The following is a 20,835-nucleotide window of genomic DNA, read 5'->3' as shown; positions in this document are numbered from 1 at the left end:
CCTTTCCTGCGAAAAACCCTTACATGCACACCCCAACTGCAGATTGAAGAGAAAAATAAAGAAATCATTAAATACGTCAAAAGAGGACAAAAGAAGATTTCCATGAAAACAGTCTAAAATCTGTTTAATCACAAAGACATGTTGAAAGAGTGGAAAAATGCAAAATCTCTTGAAACTAGCCAACGACCACCCTTTGACTCAAAACCAAGAAAAGCTGAGATAAGAATGGTAAGAAAAGAAAGAGAATGGAAAACACAAAAGAGCAAATTTCTCTCAAAAATGGGTTTGACATTTGACTGCCAGTTAAATCTCAAAGATTAAACAAAACCCAAGCAAAACAGTTTAGCAGAGGATGGTTTCAATCCATCGACCTCTGGGTTATGAGCCCAGCACGCTTCCGCTGCGCCACTCTGCTGATACTTAAAATGTAGTCATCCTCACAGCTGTCTCTACTTCTTACCGGAAGCAGTGTTAAAGTGGGAACTGTATAAGTGGGGAGATATCGAGAGACAAAAATCCCTCAACTCTGTGGACATCAAGAGCTGTCTCTGTGGCGCAATCGGTTAGCGCGTTCGGCTGTTAACCGAAAGGTTGGTGGTACAAGCCCACCCAGGGACGTGAGTTCACTGTGTACAAGATGACACGGTCGCAGTAGCTTTTTCTCTAAGAAGTTGAAAAAAGACATCAAGAGCTGTCTCTGTGGCGCAATCGGTTAGCGCGTTCGGCTGTTAACCGAAAGGTTGGTGGTTCAAGCCCACCCAGGGACGTGAGTTCACTGTGTACAAGATGACACGGTCGCAGTAGCTTTTTCTCTAAGAAGTTGAAAATAAGCCTGTAGTAATCAAACTGAAAAACAGTGGCTCTATGCTGATTAACCCAAGTAGAGATGCTTCTCAAAACCATGTCTAAAGGGTGAGGCAAACACTTTTCTGTGACAATGGTTTCAATTTGAAACGTCACCACAAACTTTTTGAGAAGTGAGCGGGAACACTACCCATTGGAAATTGGCATCGGTCAAAGAAAAGATTAGAAGGACACTGCTTGTATCCTTTGTCCACGGGGACATGTCTTGAATTATTTCAAACACATATCATCCTGCATAAGCTTGTAAGTTCAAACCCACTCCAGGACCGTGCATTTTCAATATGGGAGGGGCCAAGCACGTGTTAGCCAAGAAGCCAAAAGCACAAAATTCCACATTTTTCCCCACAAAAAAACAACAAAAAACATGGAACCCAGAGCAATATTGGACAAACGTTAAAAGCAGTGGAAGACAGCATGAGTTGTTGTTATTTTTTTCAATGAAAATGTTTTGAAATTTGACCATTCAAGCAAACATGTGAAATCATGAGACAATGCAATTTTACTTGAAGCTTAGAGTCCACATACAAGCAATTAACTTTAAAACATGACAGCATCAATCTTATGATCAAGTGACAGGCACCAAAAGTTTAGTGTTTCAACCCCACTCTAGAATGATTCATTCCAAACATGAAATGGGCAAAGCATACACAGACCAAAAAGAAAAGAGTGAAAAAGGTAAAAAATGTGAAATAATCTTTACCTTTCCTGCGAAAAACCCTTACATGCACACCCCAACTGCAGATTGAAGAGAAAAATAAAGAAATCATTAAATACGTCAAAAGAGGACAAAAGAAGATTTCCATGAAAACAGTCTAAAATCTGTTTAATCACAAAGACATGTTGAAAGAGTGGAAAAATGCAAAATCTCTTGAAACTAGCCAACGACCACCCTTTGACTCAAAACCAAGAAAAGCTGAGATAAGAATGGTAAGAAAAGAAAGAGAATGGAAAACACAAAAGAGCAAATTTCTCTAAAAAATGGGTTTGACATTTGACTGCCAGTTAAATCTCAAAGATTAAACAAAACCCAAGCAAAACAGTTTAGCAGATGATGGTTTCAATCCATCGACCTCTGGGTTATGAGCCCAGCACGCTTCCGCTGCGCCACTCTGCTGATACTTAAAATGTAGTCATCCTCACAGCTGTCTCTACTTCTTACCGGAAGCAGTGTTAAAGTGGGAACTGTATAAGTGGGGAGATATCGAGAGACAAAAATCCCTCAACTCTGTGGACATCAAGAGCTGTCTCTGTGGCGCAATCGGTTAGCGCGTTCGGCTGTTAACCGAAAGGTTGGTGGTACAAGCCCACCCAGGGACGTGAGTTCACTGTGTACAAGATGACACGGTCGCAGTAGCTTTTTCTCTAAGAAGTTGAAAAAAGACATCAAGAGCTGTCTCTGTGGCGCAATCGGTTAGCGCGTTCGGCTGTTAACCGAAAGGTTGGTGGTTCAAGCCCACCCAGGGACGTGAGTTCACTGTGTACAAGATGACACGGTCGCAGTAGCTTTTTCTCTAAGAAGTTGAAAATAAGCCTGTAGTAATCAAACTGAAAAACAGTGGCTCTATGCTGATTAACCCAAGTAGAGATGCTTCTCAAAACCATGTCTAAAGGGTGAGGCAAACACTTTTCTGTGACAATGGTTTCAATTTGAAACGTCACCACAAACTTTTTGAGAAGTGAGCGGGAACACTACCCATTGGAAATTGGCATCGGTCAAAGAAAAGATTAGAAGGACACTGCTTGTATCCTTTGTCCACGGGGACATGTCTTGAATTATTTCAAACACATATCATCCTGCATAAGCTTGTAAGTTCAAACCCACTCCAGGACCGTGCATTTTCAATATGGGAGGGGCCAAGCACGTGTTAGCCAAGAAGCCAAAAGCACAAAATTCCACATTTTTCCCCACAAAAAAACAACAAAAAACATGGAACCCAGAGCAATATTGGACAAACGTTAAAAGCAGTGGAAGACAGCATGAGTTGTTGTTATTTCTTTCAATGAAAATGTTTTGAAATTTGACCATTCAAGCAAACATGTGAAATCATGAGACAATGCAATTTTACTTGAAGCTTAGAGTCCACATACAAGCAATTAACTTTAAAACATGACAGCATCAATCTTATGATCAAGTGACAGGCACCAAAAGTTTAGTGTTTCAACCCCACTCTAGAATGATTCATTCCAAACATGAAATGGGCAAAGCATACACAGACCAAAAAGAAAAGAGTGAAAAAGGTGAAAAATGTGAAATAATCTTTACCTTTCCTGCGAAAAACCCTTACATGCACACCCCAACTGCAGATTGAAGAGAAAAATAAAGAAATCATTAAATACGTCAAAAGAGGACAAAAGAAGATTTCCATGAAAACAGTCTAAAATCTGTTTAATCACAAAGACATGTTGAAAGAGTGGAAAAATGCAAAATCTCTTGAAACTAACCAACGACCACCCTTTGACTCAAAACCAAGAAAAGCTGAGATAAGAATGGTAAGAAAAGAAAGAGAATGGAAAACACAAAAGAGCAAATTTCTCTAAAAAATGGGTTTGACATTTGACTGCCAGTTAAATCTCAAAGATTAAACAAAACCCAAGCAAAACAGTTTAGCAGAGGATGGTTTCGATCCATCGACCTCTGGGTTATAGGCCCAGCACGCTTCCGTTGCGCCACTCTGCTGATACTTAAAATGTAGTCATCCTCACAGCTGTCTCTACTTCTTACCGGAAGCAGTGTTAAAGTGGGAACTGTATAAGTGGGGAGATATCGAGAGACAAAAATCCCTCAACTCTGTGGACATCAAGAGCTGTCTCTGTGGCGCAATCGGTTAGCGCGTTCGGCTGTTAACCGAAAGGTTGGTGGTACAAGCCCACCCAGGGACGTGAGTTCACTGTGTACAAGATGACACGGTCGCAGTAGCTTTTTCTCTAAGAAGTTGAAAAAAGACATCAAGAGCTGTCTCTGTGGCGCAATCGGTTAGCGCGTTCGGCTGTTAACCGAAAGGTTGGTGGTTCAAGCCCACCCAGGGACGTGAGTTCACTGTGTACAAGATGACACGGTCGCAGTAGCTTTTTCTCTAAGAAGTTGAAAATAAGCCTGTAGTAATCAAACTGAAAAACAGTGGCTCTATGCTGATTAACCCAAGTAGAGATGCTTCTCAAAACCATGTCTAAAGGGTGAGGCAAACACTTTTCTGTGACAATGGTTTCAATTTGAAACGTCACCACAAACTTTTTGAGAAGTGAGCGGGAACACTACCCATTGGAAATTGGCATCGGTCAAAGAAAAGATTAGAAGGACACTGCTTGTATCCTTTGTCCACGGGGACATGTCTTGAATTATTTCAAACACATATCATCCTGCATAAGCTTGTAAGTTCAAACCCACTCCAGGACCGTGCATTTTCAATATGGGAGGGGCCAAGCACGTGTTAGCCAAGAAGCCAAAAGCACAAAATTCCACATTTTTCCCACAAAAAAACAACAAAAAACATGGAACCCAGAGCAATATTGGACAAACGTTAAAAGCAGTGGAAGACAGCATGAGTTGTTGTTATTTTTTTCAATGAAAATGTTTTGAAATTTGACCATTCAAGCAAACATGTGAAATCATGAGACAATGCAATTTTACTTGAAGCTTAGAGTCCACATACAAGCAATTAACTTTAAAACATGACAGCATCAATCTTATGATCAAGTGAAAGGCACCAAAAGTTTAGTGTTTCAACCCCACTCTAGAATGATTCATTCCAAACATGAAATGGGCAAAGCATACACAGACCAAAAAGAAAAGAGTGAAAAAGGTAAAAAATGTGAAATAATCTTTACCTTTCCTGCGAAAAACCCTTACATGCACACCCCAACTGCAGATTGAAGAGAAAAATAAAGAAATCATTAAATACGTCAAAAGAGGACAAAAGAAGATTTCCATGAAAACAGTCTAAAATCTGTTTAATCACAAAGACATGTTGAAAGAGTGGAAAAATGCAAAATCTCTTGAAACTAGCCAACGACCACCCTTTGACTCAAAACCAAGAAAAGCTGAGATAAGAATGGTAAGAAAAAAAAGAGAATGGAAAACACAAAAGAGCAAATTTCTCTCAAAAATGGGTTTGACATTTGACTGCCAGTTAAATCTCAAAGATTAAACAAAACCCAAGCAAAACAGTTTAGCAGAGGATGGTTTCAATCCATCGACATCTGGGTTATGGGCCCAGCACGCTTCCGCTGCGCCACTCTGCTGATACTTAAAATGTAGTCATCCTCACAGCTGTCTCTACTTCTTACCGGAAGCAGTGTTAAAGTGGGAACTGTATAAGTGGGGAGATATCGAGAGACAAAAATCCCTCAACTCTGTGGACATCAAGAGCTGTCTCTGTGGCGCAATCGGTTAGCGCGTTCAGCTGTTAACCGAAAGGTTGGTGGTTCAAGCCCACCCAGGGACGTGAGTTCACTGTGTACAAGATGACACGGTCGCAGTAGCTTTTTCTCTAAGAAGTTGAAAATAAGCCTGTAGTAATCAAACTGAAAAACAGTGGCTCTATGCTGATTAACCCAAGTAGAGATGCTTCTCAAAACCATGTCTAAAGGGTGAGGCAAACACTTTTCTGTGACAATGGTTTCAATTTGAAACGTCACCACAAACTTTTTGAGAAGTGAGCGGGAACACTACCCATTGGAAATTGGGATCGGTCAAAGAAAAGATTAGAAGGACACTGCTTGTATCCTTTGTCCACGGGGACATGTCTTGAATTATTTCAAACACATATCATCCTGCATAAGCTTGTAAGTTCAAACCCACTCCAGGACCGTGCATTTTCAATATGGGAGGGGCCAAGCACGTGTTAGCCAAGAAGCCAAAAGCACAAAATTCCACATTTTTCCCCACAAAAAACAACAAAAAACATGGAACCCAGAGCAATATTGGACAAACGTTAAAAGCAGTGGAATACAGCATGAGTTGTTGTTATTTCTTTCAATGAAAATGTTTTGAAATTTGACCATTCAAGCAAACATGTGAAATCATGAGACAATGCAATTTTACTTGAAGCTTAGAGTCCACATACAAGCAATTAACTTTAAAACATGACAGCATCAATCTTATGATCAAGTGACAGGCACCAAAAGTTTAGTGTTTCAACCCCACTCTAGAATGATTCATTCCAAACATGAAATGGGCAAAGCATACACAGACCAAAAAGAAAAGAGTGAAAAAGGTGAAAAATGTGAAATAATCTTTACCTTTCCTGCGAAAAACCCTTACATGCACACCCCAACTGCAGATTGAAGAGAAAAATAAAGAAATCATTAAATACGTCAAAAGAGGACAAAAGAAGATTTCCATGAAAACAGTCTAAAATCTGTTTAATCACAAAGACATGTTGAAAGAGTGGAAAAATGCAAAATCTCTTGAAACTAACCAACGACCACCCTTTGACTCAAAACCAAGAAAAGCTGAGATAAGAATGGTAAGAAAAGAAAGAGAATGGAAAACACAAAAGAGCAAATTTCTCTAAAAAATGGGTTTGACATTTGACTGCCAGTTAAATCTCAAAGATTAAACAAAACCCAAGCAAAACAGTTTAGCAGAGGATGGTTTCGATCCATCGACCTCTGGGTTATAGGCCCAGCACGCTTCCGTTGCGCCACTCTGCTGATACTTAAAATGTAGTCATCCTCACAGCTGTCTCTACTTCTTACCGGAAGCAGTGTTAAAGTGGGAACTGTATAAGTGGGAAGATATCGAGAGACAAAAATCCCTCAACTCTGTGGACCTCAAGAGCTGTCTCTGTGGCGCAATCGGTTAGCGCGTTCGGCTGTTAACCGAAAAGGTTGGTGGTTCAAGCCCACCCAGGGACGTGAGTTCACTGTGTACAAGATGACACGGTCGCAGTAGCTTTTTCTCTAAGAAGTTGAAAATAAGCCTGTAGTAATCAAACTGAAAAACAGTGGCTCTATGCTGATTAACCCAAGTAGAGATGCTTCTCAAAACCATGTCTAAAGGGTGAGGCAAACACTTTTCTGTGACAATGGTTTCAATTTGAAACGTCACCACAAACTTTTTGAGAAGTGAGCGGGAACACTACCCATTGGAAATTGGGATCGGTCAAAGAAAAGATTAGAAGGACACTGCTTGTATCCTTTGTCCACGGGGCCAAGCACGTGTTAGCCAAGAAGCCAAAAGCACAAAATTCCACATTTTTCCCACAAAAAAACAACAAAAAACATGGAACCCAGAGCAATATTGGACAAACGTTAAAAGCAGTGGAAGACAGCATGAGTTGTTGTTATTTTTTTCAATGAAAATGTTTTGAAATTTGACCATTCAAGCAAACATGTGAAATCATGAGACAATGCAATTTTACTTGAAGCTTAGAGTCCACATACAAGCAATTAACTTTAAAACATGACAGCATCAATCTTATGATCAAGTGACAGGCACCAAAAGTTTAGTGTTTCAACCCCACTCTAGAATGATTCATTCCAAACATGAAATGGGCAAAGCATACACAGACCAAAAAGAAAAGAGTGAAAAAGGTAAAAAATGTGAAATAATCTTTACCTTTCCTGCGAAAAACCCTTACATGCACACCCCAACTGCAGATTGAAGAGAAAAATAAAGAAATCATTAAATACGTCAAAAGAGGACAAAAGAAGATTTCCATGAAAACAGTCTAAAATCTGTTTAATCACAAAGACATGTTGAAAGAGTGGAAAAATGCAAAATCTCTTGAAACTAGCCAACGACCACCCTTTGACTCAAAACCAAGAAAAGCTGAGATAAGAATGGTAAGAAAAGAAAGAGAATGGAAAACACAAAAGAGCAAATTTCTCTAAAAAATGGGTTTGACACTTGACTGCCAGTTAAATCTCAAAGATTAAACAAAACCCAAGCAAAACAGTTTAGCAGAGGATGGTTTCGATCCATCGACCTCTGAGTTATGGGCCCAGCACGCTTCCGCTGCGCCACTCTGCTGATACTTAAAATGTAGTCATCCTCACAGCTGTCTCTACTTCTTACTGGAAGCAGTGTTAAAGTGGGAACTGTATAAGTGGGAAGATATCCAGAGACAAAAATCCCTCAACTCTGTGGACATCAAGAGCTGTCACTGTGGTGCAATCGGTTAGCGCGTTCGGCTGTTAACCGAAAGGTTGGTGGTTCAAGCCCACCCAGGGTCGCAGTAGCTTTTTCTCTAAGAAGTTGAAAATAAGCCTGTAGTAATCAAACTGAAAAACAGTGGCTCTATGCTGATTAACCCAAGTAGAGTTGCTTCTCAAAACCATGTCTAAAGGGTGAGGCAAACACTTTTCTGTGACAATGGTTTCAATTTGAAACGTCACCACAAACTTTTTGAGAAGTGAGCGGGAACACTACCCATTGGAAATTGGGATCGGTCAAAGAAAACATTAGAAGGACACTGCTTGTATCCTTTGTCCTCGGGGACATGTCTTGAATTGTTTCAAACACATATCATCCTGCATAAGCTTGTAAGTTCAAACCCACTCCAGGACCGTGCATTTTCAATATGGGAGGGGCCAAGCACGTGTTAGCCAAGAAGCCAAAAGCACAAAATTCCACATTTTTCCCACAAAAAAACAACAAAAAACATGGAACCCAGAGCAATATTGGACAAACGTTAAAAGCAGTGGAAGACAGCAATAGTTGTTGTTATTTTTTTCAATGAAAATGTTTTGAAATTTGACCATTCAAGCAAACATGTGAAATCATGAGACAATGCAATTTTACTTGAAGCTTAGAGTCCACATACAAGCAATTAACTTTAAAACATGACAGCATCAATCTTATGATCAAGTGACAGGCACCAAAAGTTTAGTGTTTCAACCCCACTCTAGAATGATTCATTCCAAACATGAAATGGGCAAAGCATACACAGACCAAAAAGAAAAGAGTGAAAAAGGTAAAAAAATGTGAAATAATCTTTACCTTTCCTGCGAAAACCCTTACATGCACACCCCAACTGCAGATTGAAGAGAAAAATAAATAAATCATTAAATACGTCAAAAGAGGACAAAAGAAGATTTCCATGAAAACAGTCTAAAATCTGTTTAATCACAAAGACATGTTGAAAGAGTGGAAAAATGCAAAATCTCTTGAAACTAACCAACGACCACCCTTTGACTCAAAACCAAGAAAAGCTGAGATAAGAATGGTAAGAAAAGAAAGAGAATGGAAAACACAAAAGAGCAAATTTCTCCCAAAAATGGGTTTGACATTTGACTGCCAGTTAAATCTCAAAGATTAAACAAAACCCAAGCAAAACAGTTTAGCAGAGGATGGTTTCGATCCATCGACCTCTGGGTTATGGGCCCAGCACGCTTCCGCTGCGCCACTCTGCTGATACTTAAAATGTAGTCATCCTCACAGCTGTCTCTACTTCTTACCGGAAGCAGTGTTAAAGTGGGAACTGTATAAGTGGGGAGATATCGAGAGACAAAAATCCCTCAACTCTGTGGACATCAAGAGCAGTCTCTGTGGCGCAATCGGTTAGCGCGTTCGGCTGTTAACCGAAAGGTTGGTGGTTCACTGTGTGCAAGATGACACGGTTGCAGTAGCTTTTTCTCTAAGAAGTTGAAAATAAGCCTGTAGTAATCAAACTGAAAAACAGTGGCTCTATGCTGATTAACCCAAGTAGAGATGCTTCTCAAAACCATGTCTAAAGGGTGAGGCAAACACTTTTCTGTGACAATGGTTTCAATTTGAAACGTCACCACAAACTTTTTGAGAAGTGAGCGGGAACACTACCCATTGGAAATTGGGATCGGTCAAAGAAAAGATTAGAAGGACACTGCTTGTATCCTTTGTCCACGGGGCCAAGCACGTGTTAGCCAAGAAGCCAAAAGCACAAAATTCCACATTTTTCCCACAAAAAAACAACAAAAAACATGGAACCCAGAGCAATATTGGACAAACGTTAAAAGCAGTGGAAGACAGCATGAGTTGTTGTTATTTTTTTCAATGAAAATGTTTTGAAATTTGACCATTCAAGCAAACATGTGAAATCATGAGACAATGCAATTTTACTTGAAGCTTAGAGTCCACATACAAGCAATTAACTTTAAAACATGACAGCATCAATCTTATGATCAAGTGACAGGCACCAAAAGTTTAGTGTTTCAACCCCACTCTAGAATGATTCATTCCAAACATGAAATGGGCAAAGCATACACAGACCAAAAAGAAAAGAGTGAAAAAGGTAAAAAATGTGAAATAATCTTTACCTTTCCTGCGAAAAACCCTTACATGCACACCCCAACTGCAGATTGAAGAGAAAAATAAAGAAATCATTAAATACGTCAAAAGAGGACAAAAGAAGATTTCCATGAAAACAGTCTAAAATCTGTTTAATCACAAAGACATGTTGAAAGAGTGGAAAAATGCAAAATCTCTTGAAACTAGCCAACGACCACCCTTTGACTCAAAACCAAGAAAAGCTGAGATAAGAATGGTAAGAAAAGAAAGAGAATGGAAAACACAAAAGAGCAAATTTCTCTCAAAAATGGGTTTGACATTTGACTGCCAGTTAAATCTCAAAGATTAAACAAAACCCAAGCAAAACAGTTTAGCAGAGGATGGTTTCGATCCATCGACCTCTGGGTTATGGGCCCAGCACGCTTCCGCTGCGCCACTCTGCTGATGTTTAAAATGTAGTCATCCTCACAGCTGTCTCTATTTCTTACCGGAAGCAGTGTTAAAGTGGGAACTGTATAAGTGGGGAGATATCGAGAGACAAAAATCCCTCAACTCTGTGGACATCAAGAGCTGTCTCTGTGGCGCAATCGGTTAGCGCGTTCGGCGGTTAACCGAAAGGTTGGTGGTTCAAGCCCACCCAGGGACGTGAGTTCACTGAGTACAAGATGACACGGTCGCAGTAGCTTTTTCTCTAAGAAGTTGAAAATAAGCCTGTGTTATGGTACTTTTTAGCAGTAAACCAAAATGTTTAAATGTCTATCTGTTCCTGTCCAAATCAATAAAATAAATTGCGTATATACGCTGAAGTAATTAAGTCTGACACACAAGGTTCAGGTTAAAATAACTTCGAGAAAATTTATTGGCAAGTGATTAAAAAGTGGACGCGCAGGTCCTTTTAAGAGACATTTTACGTCATCATTGATTATTAGAATATCAGTAAATAAACATGATTAATTGGATTAATTGTCAAGTGTCGGGATTAGTGTCCACCTATCAATATTATTAATTGGCTCAAAAGACTAAGTGGTTAATCCCGTGTCCACCCACCAAGAGGTGGGATTGTTCTGGACACGGGTGGGGGACAAGGGGTCTTGAGCGTCATTTTACACGGTCGGTGATCTCAGGCCTCGTGGCCAGGTGCAAGGTCTCTTATGAATAGAACATTTCATTACTACTGTGTTCGCATGGCCTTCAAATTATACTATGTTGCAAATCTAAGGGAAAGTCAGCAATTCCTGTGTTAATCATGTCTTTATAGAAAATACAGTCTTTGTTCTATTGTATTAGATGTGCTGGGAAATTCTGTCATGTAAGGTGATTTTAAAATGAACAAGTTAGGTTATGAGGACAAAATGGAAGATTGAACAAGTCAGGTTAGGAGGACAAAATGGAGGATTGTCACAGTATAAAGTTAAAATGGAGTTAGTGCAATAATTGAATACAAGTACAATAAGGTTTTTTAAATAATCCCACATCAGTCCCCCCTATGAAATGTTAGATTCTAAGAGATAAAACTTTATTAAGTTAGTACCAGGAAGACGTGTTAACCCAAAGGCACAGAAACCCCGTGGCCGCTAGCTAGGTGTTAATGCAAAGTGCAAGGCTGTCCCTAGATCTGACCCTAATAGGCTAACTCATCCGTCAGTATGGCTCTCGAACACTTCACACCCACGGGTATCCCATGGCAGCTAACCCACCACTTCTCCACACGGGGTCTTTACCATTCACTGACAGATGCTGTCCCTGGGCTAGTCCCTTCCTAGAATTCCTGCACTTTATCAACAAAAGGGATTGTTTGCAGCGGCAGACAGGGTGAGTTGATGTCTTGGAAATCTTGGTCATCAACTTCAAGATGGGTGAAAGTGGGTGCCGCTTGGTCAACAGTCTTCAGGAGGGATTTTCTCAGACATGGGAGGATACAACAAAAGAGAAGAGCAAAGAGAAAAAGACAAATTAGTATAGCCATACCAATATGCATTAAAGCCTTTTGCCATCCTGTCATCCAACCAAACCATCTTTCCCAGGGATCTTGTATCCCAGAATTCCTTTTCAACTCTATAGACAGGTCATTTAATTTTTCTATGGCTAATGTAACTTTACCATTAGGGCCTGTGTTTTCTGGGATATAGGTACAACATGTCAAGGTGTCGGGCAAAATTTTACAAACCCCTCCTTTTTCGGCTAAGATCATATCTAGGGCCATTCTATTCTGGAAAGCCATTTGGGATGTGGCCTGCAATTGTTCGGCCAATCCCTGGAGGGCGTCTCTGGTATAATTAACAAAACGCTGTTGATTATAATAAATGTAATTTATCCAATTTAAATTCTTGTTTGTGGTAACTATGGCAAAAAGTGATTCAAATCCCGCAGTAACTTCATCTCTCGCTTTAAATTCATTGGGCACCCCCCTAGGCACCCAATGGCATCAATATAAACATGAGGATCAAAACTTCCTTTCACTGGGGCGTCACGCTTAACCTTAGTGTGCCTGGACTCATGGGTGACGAGGTGTGTGTCAGAGATGATATGTATAGGCATAATAGCTTTAGCCAAAGTACACTCCCCCCACCATTCCTTGTCCATTCTGGATCTTAGCTGTAAATCCCCACACAACCAGTAGATATCCCCTAATGACCTGGTGTGAAACTGCAACAAGTTCATAGAGACACTCCTGTAGGTAGCACAATACCCCTTAGAGAAGTTACCCAAGAATTTACCAATTCCATCATAATTAGCATAACAAGTGTAATTACCTTTATACACGGTAATACCATCTGGAGGTTTGACATCCTTGGTTAGGAGAGGATACTCCTTTGTCCATGCAATACATATGGACCTGTTAAAATCATAGTGATAGGCAAAAAGGCTTAAAACACATTCCTCTATATCTACTGGCAGGATTAGAGGTACAGTACCCAGGTGAGGCCGGGCACCACCACACACATAGCATGCAGTCTTATTATGCTTATTAGCATTATATTTCATCCATTCTAACCATAAATTTACATCATTAAAACCTGTTTCAGCGGCCATGGTATCTTCAAAGGTGGGGTTAGCAATGGCCATCATGTCTTGAAAGGTCTGGATGTGAGGTTTTAATGGGTTAGGGACCATATGGGTGGCCCCTTGCCACTTAGAAGAGTTGCACATATCTTTTAAGAAGAAATGCCCTAATTTACGGTAGGAACCCTTTTTCCAATACATTCCCATCACATACTGGTCTGCATCCGTTGGGCTTGGATGCTCAATGTTAAGGATTAATTTCATTGGTGTACCCCCCCCAGGCTTTCTCAAAGTCATTCTCTGGAGAAGGGATCTACCTTGATCATCTACTTTAGATAGGGCACTTTTTGGTTTGTAACCCCAGGCAGGCCCGGCATTCCATCCCGCCGCCCCCCAGTGATTACAATTGTGCCCCCATTGTTTGTCAACTACACAAACATATGGATCTTTTGAATGAGGGATATCTCTGTAAATACTCTGGATTTGTGATGTGGGGAACGGGCATTCTACAATATCACAATAGTCAAAGGTGTAAGTAGCCACATGGGTGCATGATGAATTGTACCAGAAGGTATACCCACTAATATCTTTGGTGATGGCTACTTGTTGGGCCTTTATAAGGCTAATTAAGAAGAAGGTGTACCAGAGGTACATGCTTGTGCGGTATCTGCTTCCTCAGGGGCTGGAGATTTCTTGCAGTGGGAAGCGTGGATCCAATTTGGCCTACCGGCCAGTTTGACGGAGGTTGCGGTAATCAGGAGAACTTGGAATGGACCGTCAAATCTTGGTTCCAGGGTATTTTTCCGCACAAACTTCTTGACCAGAACCCAATCTCCGGGAAGCAGGTTATGGGTACCTGTATCCAATTCGGGATCTGGAATTGAAGAGAAAACTTGGGCATGTATTTTGTTCAAGGCACTTGCAAGTTCAGTTACATAATCTACTAAAACATCTGATTGGAGTTGTAACTGCTGCAGATAATAACAACCTAGTCTGGGTGCTGTCCCAAATAGAATCTCATATGGGGACAGTGAATGCTTCCCTCTAGGTGTGTGCCTAACACTAAATAAAGCTATTGACAGGCTTTCTGGCCAGGGCATCTTTGTTTCTTGTGACATTTTTAACATTCTGGCCTTTAGAGTGCCATTCATGCGCTCTACTTTACCACTACTTTGTGGGTGGTAAGGGGTGTGGAAGGCTAGGGTCACCCCTAGAGCAGTCCAAATTTCTTTAGTCACTGTTGCTGTAAAGGCTGGGCCTTGATCACTTTTAATGACTTCTGGGAGTCCGAACCTACATACTATCTCTGTAAGTAGGCGTCTTGCGGTTGTTTTCGCAGTGATATTGGCCACTGGGTAGGCCTCTGGCCATCCTGAGAACATGTCCACTATGACTAGTGCATATTCATGGGGCCCACTCTTGGGCATCTGGATGTGGTCAATTTGAATTCGCTGGAAGGGGTACATGGGCTTTGCCAGGTGTTTTGCAGGCACCTTGATTGGTCTCCCTGGATTGCATTTTGCACAAATGACACAGGCCTTACAGAAGCTGCTGATCAATGTTGTGATTCCGGGTGCTTCATAATACTTCTGTATGAGGGCGGCCATTAATTCCTTTGACAAGTGTGCAGGCCCATGTGCCCATTGGACAACTGCTGGATATAAATTTTTGGGGAGACAGAATTTGAAGTTGTTGTAATATACTCCGTCCTTTTGGACAGCTCCTTTCTTTTTCCATTTCTGGATTTCTTCAGGAGTGACTGCAGCTTGCTGTTCTCGCAAAATTCGCAAATCAGTAGGAAGAGTTTGCAGAGCAAAAATAGGGACTTCTTCTTCTTCTTCTTGTCCGGACACGTCTTCATCCACTTCCTGCAAATCCCTGGCTGCTAGCTTAGCAGCCTGATCAGCCAAATGGTTGCCCATTGCTTCATCTGTATCCAACTTCCCATGGGCCTTTACCTTCAAGACGGCCACTTCTTTAGGGAGTAGGAGGGCATCCATTAGCTCCTTGATTGCAGTACTATGCTTGACTGGCGTACCGGCGGTGGTAAGAAATCCTCTTGTCTTCCAGATTAGGCCGAAGTCATGTGCCACGCCTAGAGCATATCTTGAATCTGTATAGATATTGGCACGTTTTCCTTCGGAAATTTTGCATGCTGAAGTCAGAGCCTGTAATTCAGCTTCTTGCGCAGACATTGTTGGTGGTAAGGATGATGATTTGATAACTTCATCTGTTGTGGTTACGGCATATCCTGTATGGTATCTTCCTTCTTCATCAGCATATCTTGAACCGTCCACAAACAGGGTAAAATCCGGATCTGGTAATGGATTCTCGTGCACGGTTGGTAGGTGCACTGTCTCCATTTTCATCTGTTCAAAACAGTCATGAGGTGTTTCGGGGTCATAATCATTCACTATGACCAGATCTTGAAATTCTTTTTCTAGGAAGTGGCGTGGCCATGCTTCCAGAAGGTCAGTTGTTGGGTATTTGACAATACCATTTTCCTGTAGCTGTTCTTCATCCATGGTGGCCCATAACTTTGCCATAGGCCCAAGATCATTCCATGACTTTGTCTTCAATTTGGTAACAGGAATATGTGGGATAGCAGTATCCCAATGGCGGTAGAGGTAGTTAAGTTGTTGAGGTAGTTGGACCAAGACCATGCTATTGCCTTCAGAGTCACAATAGAAATCTTGAGCAGTGAGCTTAACATCAGTCCAATGGTAGAGCTCATCTTCATAGCAAGGCTCGGGAGTAATGTCTGGTTTGTACCACATGGTACAGAAGGCGTGATCTGGGCCTTCACAGAGAGGCTTTTCACCTTCATAAAATGTCAAATGTGGATGCATGACTTTCTTGATACATCCACAAAGCAGGTAAATGTAGGTTTCATCTGTGATAAATCCATAATAGATACCCCCCTCAGGGAGTGGAAGAAGAGTGGATGGGTTAAGAACTTGACATCTTTGGATGGAAATGTTGTCAGGTAGAAGAAGATGGCACTGGAGGCGTAGGTGTCTGGCTGGAGACACGTGCTTGAGCTGGACTTGGTTGATGATGGCAGAAATGTCATGAGGGGCCAAAACAACCAGGGGGTGGCCAAGGACCAGGTCTGAGGTTCTTTCTATGAGCTCTCTTGCAGCAAAAACAGCCCTGAGACAGGAAGGAGTCCCTCTGGCCACAATGTCCAGTTGACATGAGAAATATCCAATAGGCCTCTGGCGGCCTCTTAAGTCATTAGTTTGGGTGAGAACTCCTGTTGCGTGGCCTTGTCTTTCAGAGACAAATAATTTGAAAGGTTTGGAGTAATCAGGTAGGCCCAAGGCAGGAGCAGAAGCAATGGCACGTTTGAGAGCATTGAAATTGTCCAGAGCTTCATTAGTTAAACAGAAAGGGTCAGACTTAAGTGCGTCATAGAGGGGTTGCATGAGCAGGGAGGCTTCTGGGATCCATGCTCTGCAGTAGGAAATGAGGCCTAGGAAGGCATGGAGAGATTTTGAAGTTCTTGGAGTCGGAATATCCAGTACGGCTCTTACCCGGTCCCGGGTAAGATGTCTGGTACCTTGAGATAGGCAATGTCCAAGGAAAATTACTGAGGGTTGGCAGAACTGTAGCTTGATGAGTGAAGCTTTGCATCCTTGTTCTGCCAAATAACAAAGCAGGCTAATTGAGCACTTTTCAGTAGTGGGTATATCATCTCCACAGAGCAGCAAATCATCCACATACTGAAGCAGAACAACTTCTGGGTGCTCGGCTTGCCATGGGTCAAGGATGGTGGCCATGGCCTTTGCAAATTGACTTGGTGAATTTTGTGCCCCTTGGGGCATGACAGTCCAGGTATACTGTTGCATCTCATGGGTGAAAGCAAACAGGTATTGGCAGGATGGGTCCAGTGGAACACTGAAAAAGGCATTTGCTAGGTCAATGACTGTGAAAAATTTTGCAGATGGTGGGACTCCAGAGAGCAGAGTATGGGGATTTGGTACAAGAGGGGTGTCCAGGACGGTAGCTTCATTAACAGCACGGAGATCCTGAACCATCCTGTACTTCTCTGGCTCACCTTTTGGAGTTTTCTTTTTCACAGGGAATAATGGGGTGTTGCATTCAGATTTGCATTTCACTAGGGCACCCTTCTCCAAGAGTGCCTTGATGTGGGTAGAAATGGCAGCAGCCTGTGCTGGTTTTAATGGATATTGTGGTTTTCTTGGTAATTTAGCCCCTGGAATAAGCTTTACCACCACAGGGGGAACATTTAGGTGACCTATGTCCTCTGGGCCTGAGGACCATAACTTGGCGGGCACCTGTGTTTTTAATGCCTCTGGGAAATTGGACCTTAATTCTGCTGCTTTCTCACGGGGCTTTTCTAAATGCAGCATTAGAGGCAAGGAGCACAAGGCTGAGGTGTCTGATTCAGATAGAGGTGTGGACATTTCTACCTGCCCATCCGGGGTGAAGGTAATGGATGCTTGCAGGCGTGAGAGAACATCAGCACCTAACAGGTTAATTGGGCATGTGGAGGATACCACAAAGCGAGCTAGCAGGCTGGAGCCAACTCGGAGTGGAGTTGTTAAAGGGCTATGTCTTGGCTGGCCATCCACTCCGACACAAGAGACATCAATATTTGACAGAAAGGATGGATCTGGCAGGTCTTGTTCACGGAGAACACTACGGGCTGCACCTGTGTCAACTAGAAAGGTGGTAGGGTGGCCTTCAATGGGCAAAGTCACTGTGGCAAGTGGCCCCCCTTTATCCCCTGTAGACACTGCCATTACAGGGGTTACAGACACAGGCTTGCCAATTTCCTAATCATCGGGTTCCTCAATTATCGGAACCTCTTTTTCGGCCTTAGGGGCCGGGGCAGGCCTGGATGGCTTTCTTGGCTCTCTCTTGGGTTCTGGACAGTCACTTTTAAAATGTCCCTTGGCTTTACAATTAAAGCAGAAACCATCCTCTGGTCTGGTGCCCCTGGGGACAGGGGTACTGCGTGATACCATAAGAGGGGCAGAGCTTGGCCTTCTGGGGGTCTGGGCAGATTCTAAGCCCCTAGCAACTAAAAGTAGGGTATCCAGGGGAACAACCTTATATTCAGGGCGTGCAGCAATGATTCCCTTGCGTATAGAGTCTTTAACACCTTGGACAAACGCACCTGACAGCATTTGTGAATGAATCTTGTCAGTAAGATCAAACCCCAAATCTGTAAACATTTGATACAGTCTTGCATGAAACCTTTCCACTGATTCTCCTTTATCTTGAATAACATCAGTAAGGCCAGCAGCCTGATCTGCAAGTTTGTCCTTAGCCCATTCTCTTAATTGGGCGCAAAAAGTTACTCCGGAGGGGTAATCAACATCACTGCTGAGCAAATCTGTACTTAGGTGTCGGGCCATGTTTGGCCAATATGCATCCCCTGCTTTAATAGCACAAATGCTCAGTAGATCACGCCATGCGGCGGAATAAGTCTTTTGAATTTGAACTATCCCTCGGTAGAAGGGCATAGGCTGTTTTTCTGGGTCAGGGAGTGATTTCATTAGAGCACTAGCTTGAGTGGGATTGAAAGCAACATATTTAGGAGGGGCCCGTTCTCCCCGACCCTTGTGGCCAAAGGGGTCATCGATAGAACGATGAGTTGGGGCTCCCGCGGCAAGCTCCGATGAGACATGGGACACCCTGTCCATCTCGTCATCATCGAATTCTATGATATTGGCTCTTTTGCGCGGTGCAGGGCCCGCATGAGGTGAAAGGATCGGTGGTTGGGAATGAGCCCCAGATGCAGGGGTGGCTAGTGAGTCATAACCTGGAGACAGGTAGTCACCGGGGATTACCGGCATCAGGGCTGAACTGGGGGCCGCCATATTGGAGGCGGGGAAAGGAGTTGCATTAGGATTAAGGGAAGAAGTGGCGGCCATGTTTGATATGGGCACTTCCGGGACGGACTGAGCCGGACTGGGCATGACCGGAACCTGGGGAGTGGTTTGGGGAAAGGGAGGGTAACCGGGGTAGGGCAGGGCCATGGGATATGGGAAGGGGTAGGGCCAGGCAGGGGAGGGCAAAAGAGTAGGGTGGGCAGGTACGGTTAAGGAGGTAGGATATTGGACTGGGGCGGAGCTGGTTATGGGAGGAGACAGGACGGGATTAGTGGGGATGGATGCAGAAAGAGGAGTAGCAGCAAGGGAGGGAGGGGTAGTTAGTTGGGCGGGTGCTGATGGAAGGGGATTAACCATGGAGAGGGATTGCAGGGAGGAGGTGGCAGATGAGATGTTAGGATTAGGCATGGAAGGGAGCGTGGGGATGGCTGGGGATGATGGGACTGTTAGAGAAGGGGAAGGGGTAAAGAAAGATCCATCAGAATTCAGGACCGGGCAGACAGGGGAGGTGGTGAGATGGGATTCGGGAGGATTGGGAGTGGGGAACATAGTCAGCTGGCTATCACCTATGGCTGACTGAACCTTGGGGATAGACATCCCCTGGGCGCCATTTTGGGGCGCTGGCTGAGGGAAGACCCCAGCAACACAATTTTTATGATACACAAACAATTTCACACCCTTGTGATTTATCTCTTCCTCAACCCAACCTTCTAACTGAATAGCCTTCGCTACTCTGTACCATGCTTCAGCAGTCTTTAATAAATCATTATCTGTAAGCTTGCCTTTCATTTCTGCTAGTAACTTGCGCCAACTTTCTGGTTGCAATCTTCCACATGTCGGTACAGCAATTTTACATACTTTTGCAATCTTTTCAACACCTTTAACCATCTCTTCACCCTCTCTGTTCTCTACTAAATCACATGCTAACCAGCCCTTACTGGGCTTATCTAAATCCTGTCCCATAGTCCCTTTACCCCTATACCAGCGTCCTAGATATAGAGAGAGAGAAGGAAAATTGAACAGGAACGTCTACAATGCTCGACTGCCACCTGAGAATCGTGGGACTTTCTCAGGTGCGTCTTCCCAAAACGTAGACTAGTCACTGAATCCGCCTACCCGGAGTGGTAGACACGGATTGGAGCGAGGTGAGGAGTGTGTGACCAATCACTTCTCTTTTAAGAGGAATGGGAGTGGATAGTATAATAATATAGAAAGTGTAGAAAAAGATGAAAGGCAAGGAAAAATCCTTAGAGACAGACACAGGAGTACATGAGACTCCTCATTAAACAACCAAGACAACAATACAGTTGAAATACAGTGCATGCATCACAGTTCAAATAAAATCAACAGTAATTCCTTTCCTTTACTCGTGTGCTTACTCCAAAGTCACCTCCCTCAATCCCGTAGTATCTTACTACCAACGGCCAAGGATAACAGCTAACACCGGTCCGAAATCCATATGCCTCCCTCGTCACAGCAGCCCACTAATGGTGTCTGCGCTACCCTCACCCTTGTAGTGCCCCTATAAAAACCCACTTTATAAGTCCCACTACTCCGTGGTGATGAAGACAGCAATGCCTGCCCGAATTCACACACCACAAAATAAAAATTGGAATAGCTCCAGCTCAGCGCTCAAAGCTGGAGGGTACCACCACTCTGCAAGCAGAGTAACGTGCACAGAGAAGCTAGCAAGGCTATCAAAGTGACACAAGAAGGATCCCCAGGAAACTATGAGTCTACACAATCTCCACAGATCCAACACACCTCTTTTTCCCTACAGCCCCAGCCACGAGGCTCCTAAAAGAGTTAAACAGGAAAAGATGACCCCCAGGAACACATCCACAGGTCAACCCCCCTTTTTCCCTACAACCACAGCACCGTGGTTCCTAAAAGGGG

At 42.9% G+C, this 20,835-nt stretch overlaps 2 non-coding genes across 2 annotated transcripts; both read right to left on the bottom strand.

Moving 5' to 3' along the window:
* Positions 1 to 3,469: 3,469 nt before the first annotated feature.
* Positions 3,470 to 3,541, bottom strand: TRNAI-UAU (transfer RNA isoleucine (anticodon UAU)). The gene has a single exon. It is a non-coding gene; the product is annotated as a tRNA-Ile (tRNA).
* Positions 3,542 to 6,444: 2,903 nt separating this feature from the next.
* Positions 6,445 to 6,516, bottom strand: TRNAI-UAU (transfer RNA isoleucine (anticodon UAU)). The gene has a single exon. It is a non-coding gene; the product is annotated as a tRNA-Ile (tRNA).
* Between the last annotated feature and the right edge of the window lie 14,319 nt (positions 6,517 to 20,835).

The sequence above is a fragment of the Pelobates fuscus genome, chromosome 2 (genome assembly GCF_036172605.1).
Source record: "Pelobates fuscus isolate aPelFus1 chromosome 2, aPelFus1.pri, whole genome shotgun sequence".
NCBI lineage: Eukaryota > Metazoa > Chordata > Amphibia > Anura > Pelobatidae > Pelobates > Pelobates fuscus.
Note: the sequence above shows the minus strand (reverse complement) of the source record. Positions and strands in the feature narration are given on the sequence as shown.